This window comes from Leuresthes tenuis, unplaced genomic scaffold (genome assembly GCF_036924035.1).
Source record: "Leuresthes tenuis unplaced genomic scaffold, fLeuTen1.0.hap1 SCAF_18, whole genome shotgun sequence".
In the NCBI taxonomy this organism is placed as follows: Eukaryota; Metazoa; Chordata; class Actinopteri; order Atheriniformes; family Atherinopsidae; genus Leuresthes; species Leuresthes tenuis.
The window spans coordinates 25,931,181-25,949,151 of NW_027325372.1; positions in this window are offsets into that span (position 1 = coordinate 25,931,181).

The following is a 17,971-nucleotide window of genomic DNA, read 5'->3' on the forward strand; positions in this document are numbered from 1 at the left end:
CAGCCTGACTTAAAACTGTTTGTCCTCCTTATTTATCCACTTCAAATCAAGTTTCAACAAATAAAAAAATGTTGTAGTTTGAGAAAGTACAACTTAATCTTCAGCAATCAGTATAAAAAGAGGTGCAAATGCCAACCATACATACCTAAAAGGTGGAGCGGAAGTATTCAGCTGCAAGTAGGTGTGAATGTTCGACTATAATTTGTAAAAAGCGGGTAAGAAAAGGTTTGAATGCCCAACTATATATTAACAAAAGCGGGAGGAGAGGTCTTCGGATGAGAGTGGGTGAGAATTTCCAACCATAATCTATAAAATACGGTGAAAAAAAATATGTGAATGCCTCATAGAACACTAAAAGCGGAAGTGTTCGGCTGCAAGAAGGTGTGAATGTCCGACTATATTTGGTGAAAAGCAGGTGAAGCAAGGTCTGAATGCCCAACCTTACATCATCAAAAGCGAGATCAGAGGTGTTTGGCTGCAAGAAGGCCATAGTTTTCCAAAAGCGGGTAAGGTGCGAATGTCCGACTAAATATCAACAAAATTTGGGGCGGAGGTCTTCGGATGCAAGAAGGTGTGAATGTCCACCCATAATTCATGAAAAATGGGTAAAAAAAGGTGCGAATGCCTAACAATACATTATCAAAAGCAGGTGTGAATGTCAGATCATAATTTGTAAAAAGCTGATGAGAAAGGGTGAGAATGCCCGACTATACACCATCAAATGCGGGAGCGGAGGTGTTCGGCTCTGAGTAGGTGTGAATGTCCGACCATAATTGCTGAAGAATGTGTTAGAAAAGGTAAGAATGCTGGACCATACATCATCAAAAGCGGGAGAGGTGGTGTTCGGCTGAAAAAAGGTGTGACTGTTCGACTAAAGTTTGTAAAAAGTGGGTAAGACAAGGTGCGAATGCCTGACAATGTATGATCAAAAGCGGGAGCGGAGGTGTTCAGCTGCAAGAAGGTCTACATGTCCATCAATAATTGCTAGAAAACATGAAAGAAACTTTTCGAAAATCAAACCGCACATGATCATTAGTGGGATAGGAGGTGTTCAGCTGCAAGGTGTGAATGTCCACCCATAATTCCTGAAAAATGGGCAAAAAAAAGGTGTGAATGCCCAACGATACATCATCAAAATCAGGAGTGGAAGTGTTCGGCTACAAGAAGGTGTGAACGTCCAACCAAAATATGTAAAAAGAAGTTAAGAAAAGGTTCGAATATCCAACCAAACATAATCAAAAGCGGGAGCAGAGCTGTTCGACTGCAAGTAGGTGTGAATGTCAGATCATAATTTGCAAAAAGCTGATGAGAAAGGGTGAGAATGCCCGACTATACACCATCAAATGCGGGAGCGGAGTTGTTCGGCTGTGAGTAGGTGTGAATCTCCGACCATAATTGCTGAAAAATGTGTTAGAAAAGGTAAGAATGCCGGTCCATACATCATCAAAATCGAGAGAGGTTGTGTTCGGCTGCAAGTAGGTGTGAATGTCCAGCCATAATTACTCACAAACGGGTAAGAAAAGGTAGTATTGCCAGACCATATATGATCAAAACAGGGAGCGGAGGTGGTTCAGCTGCAAGAAGGTTTGAATGTCCGACTAAAGTTCAAATATATTAACAAAAGCGGGAGGAGAGGTCTTCCGATGAGAGTGGTTGAAAATTTCCGACCATAATGTATAAAATGCGGTGAAAAAAAGGTGTGATAGAATACTAAAAGGTGGAGCGGAAGTGTTTGGCTGCAAGAAGGTGTGAATGTCCGACTATATTTGGTGAAAAGCAGGTGAAGCAAGGTCTGAATGCCCAACCTTACATCATCAAAAGCGAGATCAGAGGTGTTTGGCTGCAAGAAGGCCATAGTTTGCCAAAAGCGTGTAAGAAAAGGTTTGAATGCCCGAACATACACCATCAAAAGAGGGAGCGGAGGTGTTCCGCTGTACGAAGGTGTGAATGTCCGACCATACTTGGTAAAAAGCGGGTAAGAAAAGGTTAAAATACCCGACTGTACACAATCAATAGCGGGAGCGGATGTGTTCGGCTACAAGAAGATGTGAAAGTCCGACCATGGTTTGTAAAAAGCGGGTAAGAAAAGGTGCGAATGTCCGACAATGTATGATCAAAAGAGAGAGCGGAGGTTTTCGGATACAAGAAGGTTTGAATGTCCCACCATAGTTTGTAAAAAGCGGGTAAGAAAAGGTTCGAATGCCCGACTATACACCATCAAAAGCGGGAGCAGAGGTGTTCCGCTGTAAGACGGTGTGAATGTCCGACCATAGTTGGTAAAAAGCGGGTAAGAAAAGGTTAAAATACCCGACTGTACACAATCAATAGCGGGAGCGGAGTTGTTCGGCTACAAGAAGGTGTGAAAGTCCGACCATGGTTTGTAAAAACCGGGAAGAAAAGGCTCGAAAGCCCGACTATACACCATCAAAAAGAAGGTTTGAATGTCCATCAATAATTGCTTTAAAACAAGAAAGTAAATTTTCGAATATCAAACCGCACATGATCATAAGCGGGAGAGGAGGTGTTCGGCTGCAAGAAGGTGTGAATGTCCACCCATAATTCATGAAAAATGGGTAAAAAAAAAAGGTGCGAATGCCTAACAATACATTATCAAAAGCAGGTGTGAATGTCAGATCATAATTTGTAAAAAGCTGATGAGAAAGGGTGAGAATGCCCGACTATACACCATCAAATGCGGGAGCGGAGGTGTTCGGCTCTGAGTAGGTGTGAATGTCCGACCATAATTGCTGAAGAATGTGTTAGAAAAGGTAAGAATGCTGGACCATACATCATCAAAAGCGGGAGAGGTGGTGTTCGGCTGCAAAAAGGTGTGACTGTTCGACTAAAGTTTGTAAAAAGTGGGTAAGACAAGGTGCGAATGCCTGACAATGTATGATCAAAAGCGGGAGCGGAGGTGTTCAGCTGCAAGAAGGTCTACATGTCCATCAATAATTGCTAGAAAACATGAAAGAAACTTTTCGAAAATCAAACCGCACATGATCATAAGTGGGATAGGAGGTGTTCAGCTGCAAGGTGTGAATGTCCACCCATAATTCCTGAAAAATGGGCAAAAAAAAGGTGTGAATGCCCAACCATACATCATCAAAAGCAGGAGTGGAAGTGTTCGGCTACAAGAAGGTGTGAACGTCCAACCAAAATATGTAAAAAGAAGTTAAGAAAAGGTTCGAATATCCAACCAAACATAATCAAAAGCGGGAGCAGAGCTGTTCGACTGCAAGTAGGTGTGAATGTCAGATCATAATTTGCAAAAAGCTGATGAGAAAGGGTGAGAATGCCCGACTATACATCATCCAATGCGGGAGCGGAGTTGTTCGGCTGTGAGTAGGTGTGAATCTCCGACCATAATTGCTGAAAAATGTGTTAGAAAAGGTAAAAATGCCGGTCCATACATCATCAAAAGCGAGACAGGTTGTGTTCGACTGCAAGTAGGTGTGAATGTCCAGCCATAATTACTCACAAACGTGTAAGAAAAGGTAGTAGCCAGACCATATATGATCAAAACAGGGAGCGGAGGTGGTTCAGCTGCAAGAAGGTTTGAATGTCAAACTAAAGTTCAAATATATTAACAAAAGCGGGAGGAGAGGTCTTCGGATGAGAGTGGTTGAAAATTTCCGACCATAATGTATAAAATGCGGTGAAAAAAAGGTGTGATAGAACACTAAAAGGTGGAGCGGAAGTGTTCGGCTGCAAGAAGGTGTGAATGTCCGACTATATTTGGTGAAAAGCAGGTGAAGCAAGGTCTGAATGCCCAACCTTACATCATCAAAAGCGAGATCAGAGGTGTTTGGCTGCAAGAAGGCCATAGTTTGCCAAAAGCGGGTAAGGTGCGAATGTCCGACTAAATATCAACAAAATTTGGGGCGGAGGTCTTCGGATGCAAGTGGGTGTGAATATCCCACCATACAAGTATGGTGGAGAGGAAGCTGTGAATAGTCGACCATAGTTTGGAAAAAGCGGGTAAGAAAAGGTTTGAATGCCCGAACATACACCATCAAAAGAGGGAGCGGAGGTGTTCCGCTGTACGAAGGTGTGAATGTCCGACCATACTTGGTAAAAAGCGGGTAAGAAAAGGTTAAAATACCCGACTGTACACAATCAATAGCGGGAGCGGATGTGTTCGGCTACAAGAAGATGTGAAAGTCCGACCATGGTTTGTAAAAAGCGGGTAAGAAAAGGTGCGAATGTCCGACAATGTATGATCAAAAGAGAGAGCGGAGGTTTTCGGATACAAGAAGGTTTGAATGTCCCACCATAGTTTGTAAAAAGCGGATAAGAAAAGGTTCGAATGCCCGACTATACACCATGAAAAGCGGGAGCAGAGGTGTTCCGCTGTAAGACGGTGTGAATGTCCGACCATAGTTGGTAAAAAGCGGGTAAGAAAAGGTTAAAATACCCGACTGTACACAATCAATAGCGGGAGCGGAGTTGTTCGGCTACAAGAAGGTTTGAATGTCAAACTAAAGTTCAAATATATTAACAAAAGCGGGAGGAGAGGTCTTCGGATGAGAGTGGTTGAAAATTTCCGACCATAATGTATAAAATGCGGTGAAAAAAAGGTGTGATAGAACACTAAAAGGTGGAGCGGAAGTGTTCGGCTGCAAGAAGGTGTGAATGTCCGACTATATTTGGTGAAAAGAAGGTGAAGCAAGGTCTGAATGCCCAACCTTACATCATCAAAAGCGAGATCAGAGGTGTTTGGCTGCAAGAAGGCTATAGTTTGCCAAAAGCGGGTAAGGTGCGAATGTCCGACTAAATATCAACAAAATTTGGGGCGGAGGTCTTCGGATGCAAGTGGGTGTGAACATCCCACCATACAAGTATGGTGGAGAGGAAGCTGTGAATAGCCGACCATAGTTTGGAAAAAGCGGGTAAGAAAAGGTTTGACTGCCCGAACATACACCATCAAAACAGGGAGCGGAGGTGTTCTGCTGTACGAAGGTGTGAATGTCCGACCATACTTGGTAAAAAGCGGGTAAGAAAAGGTTAAAATACCCGACTGTACACAATCAATAGCGGGAGCGGATGTGTTCGGCTACAAGAAGATGTGAAAGTCCGACCATGGTTTGTAAAAAGCGGGTAAGAAAAGGTGCGAATGTCCGACAATGTATGATCAAAAGAGAGAGCGGAGGTTTTCGGATACAAGAAGGTTTGAATGTCCCACCATAGTTTGTAAAAAGCGGGTAAGAAAAGGTTCGAATGCCCGACTATACACCATCAAAAGCGGGAGCAGAGGTGTTCCGCTGTAAGACGGTGTGAATGTCCGACCATAGTTGGTAAAAAGCGGGTAAGAAAAGGTTAAAATACCCGACTGTACACAATCAATAGCGGGAGCGGAGTTGTTCGGCTACAAGAAGGTGTGAAAGTCCGACCATGGTTTGTAAAAACCGGGAAGAAAAGGCTCGAAAGCCCGACTATACACCATCAAAAAGAAGGTTTGAATGTCCATCAATAATTGCTTTAAAACAAGAAAGTAAATTTTCGAATATCAAACCGCACATGATCATAAGCGGGAGAGGAGGTGTTCGGCTGCAAGAAGGTGTGAATGTCCACCCATAATTCATGAAAAATGGGTAAAAAAAAAAAGGTGCGAATGCCTAACAATACATTATAAAAAGCAGGTGTGAATGTCAGATCATAATTTGTAAAAAGCTGATGAGAAAGGGTGAGAATGCCCGACTATACACCATCAAATGCGGGAGCGGAGGTGTTCGGCTCTGAGTAGGTGTGAATGTCCGACCATAATTGCTGAAGAATGTGTTAGAAAAGGTAAGAATGCTGGACCATACATCATCAAAAGCGGGAGAGGTGGTGTTCGGCTGCAAAAAGGTGTGACTGTTCGACTAAAGTTTGTAAAAAGTGGGTAAGACAAGGTGCGAATGCCTGACAATGTATGATCAAAAGCGGGAGCGGAGGTGTTCAGCTGCAAGAAGGTCTACATGTCCATCAATAATTGCTAGAAAACACGAAAGAAACTTTTCGAAAATCAAACCGCACATGATCATAAGTGGGATAGGAGGTGTTCAGCTGCAAGGTGTGAATGTCCACCCATAATTCCTGAAAAATGGGAAAAAAAAAGGTGTGAATGCCCAACCATACATCATCAAAAGCAGGAGTGGAAGTGTTCGGCTACAAGAAGGTGTGAACGTCCAACCAAAATATGTAAAAAGAAGTTAAGAAAAGGTTAGAATATCCAACCAAACATAATCAAAAGCGGGAGCAGAGCTGTTCGACTGCAAGTAGGTGTGAATGTCAGATCATAATTTGCAAAAAGCTGATGAGAAAGGGTGAGAATGCCCGACTATACATCATCAAATGCGGGAGCGGAGTTGTTCGGCTGTGAGTAGGTGTGAATCTCCGACCATAATTGCTGAAAAATGTGTTAGAAAAGGTAAAAATGCCGGTCCATACATCATCAAAAGCGAGAGAGGTTGTGTTCGACTGCAAGTAGGTGTGAATGTCCAGCCATAATTACTCACAAACGTGTAAGAAAAGGTAGTAGCCAGACCATATATGATCAAAACAGGGAGCGGAGGTGGTTCAGCTGCAAGAAGGTTTGAATGTCAAACTAAAGTTCAAATATATTAACAAAAGCGGGAGGAGAGGTCTTCGGATGAGAGTGGTTGAAAATTTCCGACCATAATGTATAAAATGCGGTGAAAAACAGGTGTGATAGAACACTAAAAGGTGGAGCGGAAGTGTTCGGCTGCAAGAAGGTGTGAATGTCCGACTATATTTGGTGAAAAGCAGGTGAAGCAAGGTCTGAATGCCCAACCTTACATCATCAAAAGCGAGATCAGAGGTGTTTGGCTGCAAGAAGGCCATAGTTTGCCAAAAGCGGGTAAGGTGCGAATGTCCGACTAAATATCAACAAAATTTGGGGCGGAGGTCTTCGGATGCAAGTGGGTGTGAATATCCCACCATACAAGTATGGTGGAGAGGAAGCTGTGAATAGTCGACCATAGTTTGGAAAAAGCGGGTAAGAAAAGGTTTGAATGCCCGAACATACACCATCAAAAGAGGGAGCGGAGGTGTTCCGCTGTACGAAGGTGTGAATGTCCAACCATACTTGGTAAAAAGCGGGTAAGAAAAGGTTAAAATACCCGACTGTACACAATCAATAGCGGGAGCGGATGTGTTCGGCTACAAGAAGATGTGAAAGTCCGACCATGGTTTGTAAAAAGCGGGTAAGAAAAGGTGCGAATGTCCGACAATGTATGATCAAAAGAGAGAGCGGAGGTTTTCGGATACAAGAAGGTTTGAATGTCCCACCATAGTTTGTAAAAAGCGGGTAAGAAAAGGTTCGAATGCCCGACTATACACCATCAAAAGCGGGAGCAGAGGTGTTCCGCTGTAAGACGGTGTGAATGTCCGACCATAGTTGGTAAAAAGCGGGTAAGAAAAGGTTAAAATACCCGACTGTACACAATCAATAGCGGGAGCGGAGTTGTTCGGCTACAAGAAGGTTTGAATGTCAAACTAAAGTTCAAATATATTAACAAAAGCGGGAGGAGAGGTCTTCGGATGAGAGTGGTTGAAAATTTCCGACCATAATGTATAAAATGCGGTGAAAAAAAGGTGTGATAGAACACTAAAAGGTGGAGCGGAAGTGTTCGGCTGCAAGAAGGTGTGAATGTCCGACTATATTTGGTGAAAAGCAGGTGAAGCAAGGTCTGAATGCCCAACCTTACATCATCAAAAGCGAGATCAGAGGTGTTTGGCTGCAAGAAGGCTATAGTTTGCCAAAAGCGGGTAAGGTGCGAATGTCCGACTAAATATCAACAAAATTTGGGGCGGAGGTCTTCGGATGCAAGTGGGTGTGAATATCCCACCATACAAGTATGGTGGAGAGGAAGCTGTGAATAGCCGACCATAGTTTGGAAAAAGCGGGTAAGAAAAGGTTTGACTGCCCGAACATACACCATCAAAAGAGGGAGCGGAGGTGTTCTGCTGTACGAAGGTGTGAATGTCCGACCATACTTGGTAAAAAGCGGGTAAGAAAAGGTTAAAATACCCGACTGTACACAATCAATAGCGGGAGCGGATGTGTTCGGCTACAAGAAGATGTGAAAGTCCGACCATGGTTTGTAAAAAGCGGGTAAGAAAAGGTGCGAATGTCCGACAATGTATGATCAAAAGAGAGAGCGGAGGTTTTCGGATACAAGAAGGTTTGAATGTCCCACCATAGTTTGTAAAAAGCGGGTAAGAAAAGGTTCGAATGCCCGACTATACACCATCAAAAGCGGGAGCAGAGGTGTTCCGCTGTAAGACGGTGTGAATGTCCGACCATAGTTGGTAAAAAGCGGGTAAGAAAAGGTTAAAATACCCGACTGTACACAATCAATAGCGGGAGCGGAGTTGTTCGGCTACAAGAAGGTGTGAAAGTCCGACCATGGTTTGTAAAAACCGGGAAGAAAAGGCTCGAAAGCCCGACTATACACCATCAAAAAGAAGGTTTGAATGTCCATCAATAATTGCTTTAAAACAAGAAAGTAAATTTTCGAATATCAAACCGCACATGATCATAAGCGGGAGAGGAGGTGTTCGGCTGCAAGAAGGTGTGAATGTCCACCCATAATTCATGAAAAATGGGTAAAAAAAAAAAGGTGCGAATGCCTAACAATACATTATAAAAAGCAGGTGTGAATGTCAGATCATAATTTGTAAAAAGCTGATGAGAAAGGGTGAGAATGCCCGACTATACACCATCAAATGCGGGAGCGGAGGTGTTCGGCTCTGAGTAGGTGTGAATGTCCGACCATAATTGCTGAAGAATGTGTTAGAAAAGGTAAGAATGCTGGACCATACATCATCAAAAGCGGGAGAGGTGGTGTTCGGCTGCAAAAAGGTGTGACTGTTCGACTAAAGTTTGTAAAAAGTGGGTAAGACAAGGTGCGAATGCCTGACAATGTATGATCAAAAGCGGGAGCGGAGGTGTTCAGCTGCAAGAAGGTCTACATGTCCATCAATAATTGCTAGAAAACATGAAAGAAACTTTTCGAAAATCAAACCGCACATGATCATAAGTGGGATAGGAGGTGTTCAGCTGCAAGGTGTGAATGTCCACCCATAATTCCTGAAAAATGGGAAAAAAAAAGGTGTGAATGCCCAACCATACATCATCAAAAGCAGGAGTGGAAGTGTTCGGCTACAAGAAGGTGTGAACGTCCAACCAAAATATGTAAAAAGAAGTTAAGAAAAGGTTAGAATATCCAACCAAACATAATCAAAAGCGGGAGCAGAGCTGTTCGACTGCAAGTAGGTGTGAATGTCAGATCATAATTTGCAAAAAGCTGATGAGAAAGGGTGAGAATGCCCGACTATACATCATCAAATGCGGGAGCGGAGTTGTTCGGCTGTGAGTAGGTGTGAATCTCCGACCATAATTGCTGAAAAATGTGTTAGAAAAGGTAAAAATGCCGGTCCATACATCATCAAAAGCGAGAGAGGTTGTGTTCGACTGCAAGTAGGTGTGAATGTCCAGCCATAATTACTCACAAACGTGTAAGAAAAGGTAGTAGCCAGACCATATATGATCAAAACAGGGAGCGGAGGTGGTTCAGCTGCAAGAAGGTTTGAATGTCAAACTAAAGTTCAAATATATTAACAAAAGCGGGAGGAGAGGTCTTCGGATGAGAGTGGTTGAAAATTTCCGACCATAATGTATAAAATGCGGTGAAAAACAGGTGTGATAGAACACTAAAAGGTGGAGCGGAAGTGTTCGGCTGCAAGAAGGTGTGAATGTCCGACTATATTTGGTGAAAAGCAGGTGAAGCAAGGTCTGAATGCCCAACCTTACATCATCAAAAGCGAGATCAGAGGTGTTTGGCTGCAAGAAGGCCATAGTTTGCCAAAAGCGGGTAAGGTGCGAATGTCCGACTAAATATCAACAAAATTTGGGGCGGAGGTCTTCGGATGCAAGTGGGTGTGAATATCCCACCATACAAGTATGGTGGAGAGGAAGCTGTGAATAGTCGACCATAGTTTGGAAAAAGCGGGTAAGAAAAGGTTTGAATGCCCGAACATACACCATCAAAAGAGGGAGCGGAGGTGTTCCGCTGTACGAAGGTGTGAATGTCCAACCATACTTGGTAAAAAGCGGGTAAGAAAAGGTTAAAATACCCGACTGTACACAATCAATAGCGGGAGCGGATGTGTTCGGCTACAAGAAGATGTGAAAGTCCGACCATGGTTTGTAAAAAGCGGGTAAGAAAAGGTGCGAATGTCCGACAATGTATGATCAAAAGAGAGAGCGGAGGTTTTCGGATACAAGAAGGTTTGAATGTCCCACCATAGTTTGTAAAAAGCGGGTAAGAAAAGGTTCGAATGCCCGACTATACACCATCAAAAGCGGGAGCAGAGGTGTTCCGCTGTAAGACGGTGTGAATGTCCGACCATAGTTGGTAAAAAGCGGGTAAGAAAAGGTTAAAATACCCGACTGTACACAATCAATAGCGGGAGCGGAGTTGTTCGGCTACAAGAAGGTTTGAATGTCAAACTAAAGTTCAAATATATTAACAAAAGCGGGAGGAGAGGTCTTCGGATGAGAGTGGTTGAAAATTTCCGACAATAATGTATAAAATGCGGTGAAAAAAAGGTGTGATAGAACACTAAAAGGTGGAGCGGAAGTGTTCAGCTGCAAGAAGGTGTGAATGTCCGACTATATTTGGTGAAAAGCAGGTGAAGCAAGGTCTGAATGCCCAACCTTACATCATCAAAAGCGAGATCAGAGGTGTTTGGCTGCAAGAAGGCCATAGTTTGCCAAAAGCGGGTAAGGTGCGAATGTCCGACTAAATATCAACAAAATTTGGGGCGGAGGTCTTCGGATGCAAGTGGGTGTGAATATCCCACCATACAAGTATGGTGGAGAGGAAGCTGTGAATAGCCGACCATAGTTTGGAAAAAGCGGGTAAGAAAAGGTTTGACTGCCCGAACATACACCATCAAAAGAGGGAGCGGAGGTGTTCCGCTGTACGAAGGTGTGAATGTCCGACCATACTTGGTAAAAAGCGGGTAAGAAAAGGTTAAAATACCCGACTGTACACAATCAATAGCGGGAGCGGATGTGTTCGGCTACAAGAAGATGTGAAAGTCCGACCATGGTTTGTAAAAAGCGGGTAAGAAAAGGTGCGAATGTCCGACAATGTATGATCAAAAGAGAGAGCGGAGGTTTTCGGATACAAGAAGGTTTGAATGTCCCACCATAGTTTGTAAAAAGCGGGTAAGAAAAGGTTCGAATGCCCGACTATACACCATCAAAAGCGGGAGCAGAGGTGTTCCGCTGTAAGACGGTGTGAATGTCCGACCATAGTTGGTAAAAAGCGGGTAAGAAAAGGTTAAAATACCCGACTGTACACAATCAATAGCGGGAGCGGAGTTGTTCGGCTACAAGAAGGTGTGAAAGTCCGACCATGGTTTGTAAAAACCGGGAAGAAAAGGCTCGAAAGCCCGACTATACACCATCAAAAAGAAGGTTTGAATGTCCATCAATAATTGCTTTAAAACAAGAAAGTAAATTTTCGAATATCAAACCGCACATGATCATAAGCGGGAGAGGAGGTGTTCGGCTGCAAGAAGGTGTGAATGTCCACCCATAATTCATGAAAAATGGGTAAAAAAAAAAGGTGCGAATGCCTAACAATACATTATCAAAAGCAGGTGTGAATGTCAGATCATAATTTGTAAAAAGCTGATGAGAAAGGGTGAGAATGCCCGACTATACACCATCAAATGCGGGAGCGGAGGTGTTCGGCTCTGAGTAGGTGTGAATGTCCGACCACAATTGCTGAAGAATGTGTTAGAAAAGGTAAGAATGCTGGACCATACATCATCAAAAGCGGGAGAGGTGGTGTTCGGCTGCAAAAAGGTGTGAAAGTCCGACAATGTTTTGTAAAAAGCGGGTAATAAAAGGTTCGAATGCCCGAATATACATCATCAAAAGCGGAAGCGGAGGTGTTCGGATGCAAGAAGGTGTGAACGTCCGACCAAAGTTTGTGAAAAAGCAGTTAAGAAAAGGTTCGAATGCCCAACCAAACATAATCAAAAGCAGGAGCAGAGCTGTTCGACTGCAAGTAGGTCCAACTGAATGTCCAACCATAATTTGTAAAAACCGGGTAAGAAAAGTCTCGAAAGCCCGACTATACATCATCAAAAGCGGGAGCGGAGGTGTTCAGCTGCAAGAAGGTGTGAATGTTCGACTAAAATTTGTAAAAAGCTGGTAAGACAAGGAGCGATGTCCCGACATTGTATGATCAAAAGCGGGAGCGGAGGTGTCCAGCTGTGAGTAGGTGTGAATGTCCGACCATAATTGCTGAAATGTGTTAGAAGAGGTAAGAATACTGAACCATACATCATCAAAAGCGGTAGAGGTGGTGTTCGGCTGCAAGAAGGTGTGAAAGTCCGACAATGTTTTGTAAAAAGCGGGTAATAAAAGGTTCGAATGCCCGAATATACATCATCAAAAGCGGAAGCGGAGGTGTTCGGATGCAAGAAGGTGTGAACGTCCGACCAAAGTTTGTAAAAAGCAGTGAAAAGCGAGAAAAAGCTTTTCGTGAGTTCTGCATGATTTGGGATTTTGCTTATAAAATGCATTACTTCACTCAAACTATGTTAAAACTGATTTGTCCTTCATATTAACCATGTCTAGAAAGATTTAAACAAAAAAACAACGTTGTACTTTGCAGTAAAAGAAAGAGCAAATCTAAAGTTTCAGGAATCCGAGTATAAGCCTGCTTTCATGAGTTCTGCACGATTTCGGATTTTGCTATAAAATGAATTGCTTTGCTCAAACCAAGTTAAAACTGCTTTGTCCTTCCATATTCATCAATGTCTAGATCGACTTCAACAAAGAAAAACATTTGCAGTAGAAGAAGTTGAAATCCATCTACACATTGATAAATATGAAGGACAAAGCAGTTCCCACTTGCCCATAAGAAAATAAGCTTATTCTCGGATTCCTGATCCTTCAGTTTTGCTCTTTCTTCTACTGCAAAATACAATGTTGTTCTTTGTTGAAGTCGATCTAGACATTGATAAATATGAATGAAAAAGCAGTTTTAACTTGGTTTGAGTGAATGAATTCATTTTATACATAAAATCCGAAATCGTGCAGAACTCATGAAAAAAAGCTTATTCTCGGATTCCTAAAACTTTTGATTGGCTCTTTCTTTTACTGCAAAGTACAACGTTGTTTTTTTGTTTAAATCTATCGAGACATTGATAAATATGAAGGTAAACGCCGTTTTAACATAGTTTGAGTGAAGGAATTGATTTTATAGATAAAATCCCAAATCATGCAGAACTCCTCAAAAGGGGCGTATGGCTTAATCACAAGTGTGGCTATTTCTCATTCAGGGTAGTATGAGGAAGTTTATGCTTGAAATATATGTAGAAATGGGTACATATGAAGGACAAAGCAGTGTTAACTTAGTTTGAGTGAAGGAATTCATTTTATACATAAAATCCCAAATCATGCAGAACGTATGAAAAGAAGCTTATTCTCGGATTCCTGATCCTTCAGTTTTGCTCTTTCTTCTACTGCAAAATACAATGTTGTTCTTTGTTGAAGTCGATCTAGACATTGATAAATATGAAGGAAAAAGCAGTTTTAACTTGGTTTGAGTGAATGAATTCATTTTATACATAAAATCTGAAATCGTGCAGAACTCATGAAAATAAGCTTATTCTCGGATTCCTAAACCTTTTGATTTGCTCTTTCTTTTATTGCAAAGTACAACGTTGTTTTTTGTTGAAATCTATCTAGACATTGATAAATACCAGCCGAAACTCTGCTGCCGCTTTTGATAATTTATGGTTGGGCATTCTTACCTTTTCTTACCCGCTTTTTACAAATTATGATCTTACATTCACACCTACTTGCAGTCGAACACCTTCTCATCCACTTATGATCATGTGCGGTTGGGCTTTCGCACCTTTTCTTACCCATTTTTCAGTAATTATGGGTGGACATTCAGACCTTCTTGCAGCCGAAAACCTCCGCTCCTCTTTTGATCATACATTGTCGGGCATTCACACCTTGTCTTACCCGCTTTTTACAAACTTTAGTCGGACATTCAAACCTTCTTGCAGCTGAACCACCTCCGCTCCCTGTTTTGATCATATATGGTCTGGCAATAGTACCTTTTCTTACCCGTTTGTGAGTAATTATGGCTGGACATTCACACCTACTTGCAGCCGAACACAACCTCTCCCGCTTTTGATGATATATGGTCCGGCATTCTTACCTTTTCTAACACATTTTTCAGCAATTATGGTCGGATATTCACACCTACTCACAGACGAACACCTCCGCTCCCACATTTGATAGTGTATAGTTGGGCATTCTCACCCTTTCTCAACAGCTTTTTGCAAATTATGATCTGATATTCACACCTACTTGCTGTCGAACAGCTCTGCTCCCGCTTTTGATTATGTTTGGTTGGATATTCGAACATTTTCTTAACTGCTTTTTACAAACTTTGGTCGGACGTTCACACCGTCTTGCAGCCGAACACCTCCGCTTCCGCTTTTGATGGTATATAGTCGGGCATTCGAGCCTTTTCTTACCCGCCTATTACTTACTATGGTTGGACATTCAAACCTTCTTGTAGCCGAACACACCCGCTCCTGCTTTTGATGATGTATGATTTGGCATTCGCACCTTTTCTTACCCATTTTTCAGTAATTTTTGGTCGGACATTCAGACCTTCTTGCACCTGAACACCTCTGCTCCCGCTTTTGATGGTGTATAGTCGGGCTTTCGAGCCTTTTCTTCCCCGATTTTTACAAATTGTGGTTGGACATTCAGACCTTGCAGCCATAAACCTCCGCTCCCTCTTTTGATCATACATTGTCGGGCATTCGCCCCTTGTCTTACACGGTTTTTACAAACTTTAGTCAGACATTCACACCTTGCAGCTGAACCACCTCCATTCCCTGTTTTGATCATGTGTGGTCTGGAAATACTACCTTTTCTTCCCCCGTTTGTGAGTAATTATGGCTGGACATTCACACCTACTTGCAGCCGAAAAACCACCTCTCCCGCTTTTGATGATGTATTGTCCGGCATTCTAGTCTTTTCTATCACATTTTTCAGCAATTATGATCTGACATTCACACCTACTTGCAGTCGAACAGCTCTGCTCCCGCTTTTGATTATGTTCGGTTGGATATTCAAACCTTTTCTTAACTGCTTTTTACAAACTTTGGTCGGACGTTCACACCTTCTTGCAGCCGAACACCTCCGCTTCCGCTTTTGATGGTATATATTCGGGTATTCGAACCTTCTCTTACCCGCTTTTTACAAACCATGGTTGGACTTTCATACCTTCTTGTAGCTGAACAACTCCACTCCTGCTTTTGATGATTTATGGTTGGACAATCGCATCTTTTCCTACCCATTTTTCAGTAATTATGGGTGGATATTCACACCTTCTTGCAGCTGAACACCTCCTCTCCCGCTAATGATCATGTAAGGTTTGATATTCGAAAATTTTCTTTCATGTTTTAAAGCAATTATTAATGGACATTCACACCTACTTGCAGCCGAACACCACCTCTCCCGCTTTTGATGATGTATGGACTGGCATTCTTACCTTTTCTAACACATTTTTCAGCAATTATGGTTGGAGAATCACACCTACTCACAGCCGAACAACTCCGCTACCGCATTTGATGGTGTATAGTCGGGATTTCTCACCCTTTCTCATCAGCTTTTTGCAAATTATTCTCTGACATTCACACCTACTTGCAGTCGAACAGCTCTGCTCCCGCTTTTGATTATGTTTGGTTAGATATTCGAACCTTTTCTTAACTGCTTTTTCACAAACTTTGGTCGGACGTTCACACCTTCTTGCAGCCGAACACCTACGCTTCCGGTTTTGATAGTGTATATTCGGGCATACGAACCTTTTCTTACCCGCTTTTTACAAACCATGGTTGGACTTTCACACCTTCTCTTAGCTGAACAACTCCGCTCCCTCTTTTGATTGTGTACAGTCGGGTATTTTAACCTTTTCTTACCCGCTTTTTACCAACTATGATCGGACATTCACACCGTCTTACAGCGGAACACCTCCGCTACCTCTTTTGATGATGTATGTTCGGGCATTCGAACCTTTTCTTACCCGCTTTTTAAAACCAGGGTCGGACTTTCACACCTTTTAGTAGCCGAACAACTCCGCTCCCGCTATTGATTGTGTACAGTCGGGTATTTTAACCTTTTCTTACCCGCTTTTTACCAACTATGGTCGGACATTCACACCTTCTTACAGCGGAACACCTCCGCTCCCTCTTTTGATGGTGTATGTTTGGGCATTCAAACCTTTTCTTACCCGCTTTTTACAAACTATGGTCGGACATTCAAACCATCTTGTAGCCGAACACATCCACTCGTGCATTTGATGATGTATGGTTGGGAATTCGCACCTTTTCTTACCCATTTTTCAGTAATTATGGGTGGACATTCACACCTTCTTGCATATGAACACCTCCTCTCCCGCTTATTATCATGTGCGGTTTGATATTCGAAAATTCTCTTTCATGTTTTCTAGCAATTATTGATGGACATTCAGACCTTCTTGCAGCTGAACACCTCCGCTCCAGCTTTTGATGGTGTATAGTCGGGCTTTCGAGCCTTTTCTTCCCCGGTTTTTACAAATTATGGTTGGACATTCAGACCTTCTTTCAGCCGAAAACCTCCGCTCCCTCTTTTGATCATACATTGTCGGGCATTCGCACCTTTTCTTACCCGCTTTTTACAAACTTTAGTCGGACATTAACACCTTCTTGCAGCTTAACCACCTCCGCTCCCTGTTTTGATCATATATGGTCTGGCAATACTACCTTTTCTTACCCGTTTGTGAGTAATTATGGCTGGACATTCACACCTACTTGTGGCCGAACACCACCTCTCCCGCTTTTGATGATGTATGGACCGGCATTTTTACCTTTTCTAACACATTTTTCAGCAATTATGGTTGGAGATTCACACCTACTCACAGCCGAACACCTCCGCTCCCGCATTTGATGGTGTATATTCGGGCATACGAACCTTTTCTTACCCGCTTTTTACAAACCATGGTCGGACTTTCACACCTTCTTGTAGCTGAACAACTCCGCTCCCTCTTTTGATTGTGTACAGTCGGTTATACAAACCTGTTCTTACCCGCTTTTCACAAACTATGGTCGGACAGTCAAACCTTCTTGTAGCCGAACACATCCACTCCTGCTTTTGATGATGTATGGTTGGGCATTCGCACCTTTTCTTACCCATTTTTCAGTAATTATGGGTGGATATTCACACCTTCTTGCAGCGGATTCGAAAATTTTCTTTCATGTTTTATAGCAATTATTGATGGACATTCATACCTTCTTGAAGCCGAACACTTCCACTCCTGCTTTTGATGATGTATGGTTGGGCATTCGAACCTACTTGTTGCCCGTTTTTCATTAATTATGGGTGGACATTCACACCTTGTCGCAGCCAAACACCTCCGCTCCCTGTTTTGATCATGTATGTTTTGACATTCGCACCTTTTCTCACCTGCTTTTTACTATTGTCGGCCAATCACAGCTTCCTCTCCACCATACTTGTATGGTAGGAAATTCTCACCCACTCTCATCCGAAGACCTCTCCTCCCGCTTTTGTTAATATTTAGTCGGGCATTCGAACCTTTTCTTACCCACTTTTTACAAATTATGGTCGAACATTCACACCTACTTGCAGCTGAATACTTCCGCTCCACCTTTTAGTGATGTATGGTTGGCATTTGCACCTTTTGTTACCCTCTTTTTATACTGATTGCTGAAGATTAAGTTGTTCTTTCTCAAACTACAATTTTTTTTTAATTGTTGAAACTTGATTTGAAGTGGATAAATAAGGAGGACAAACAGTTTTAAGTCACGCTGATAGAAGAAATTAATTTTATAGCAAAATCTGTATTTCGTCATATGT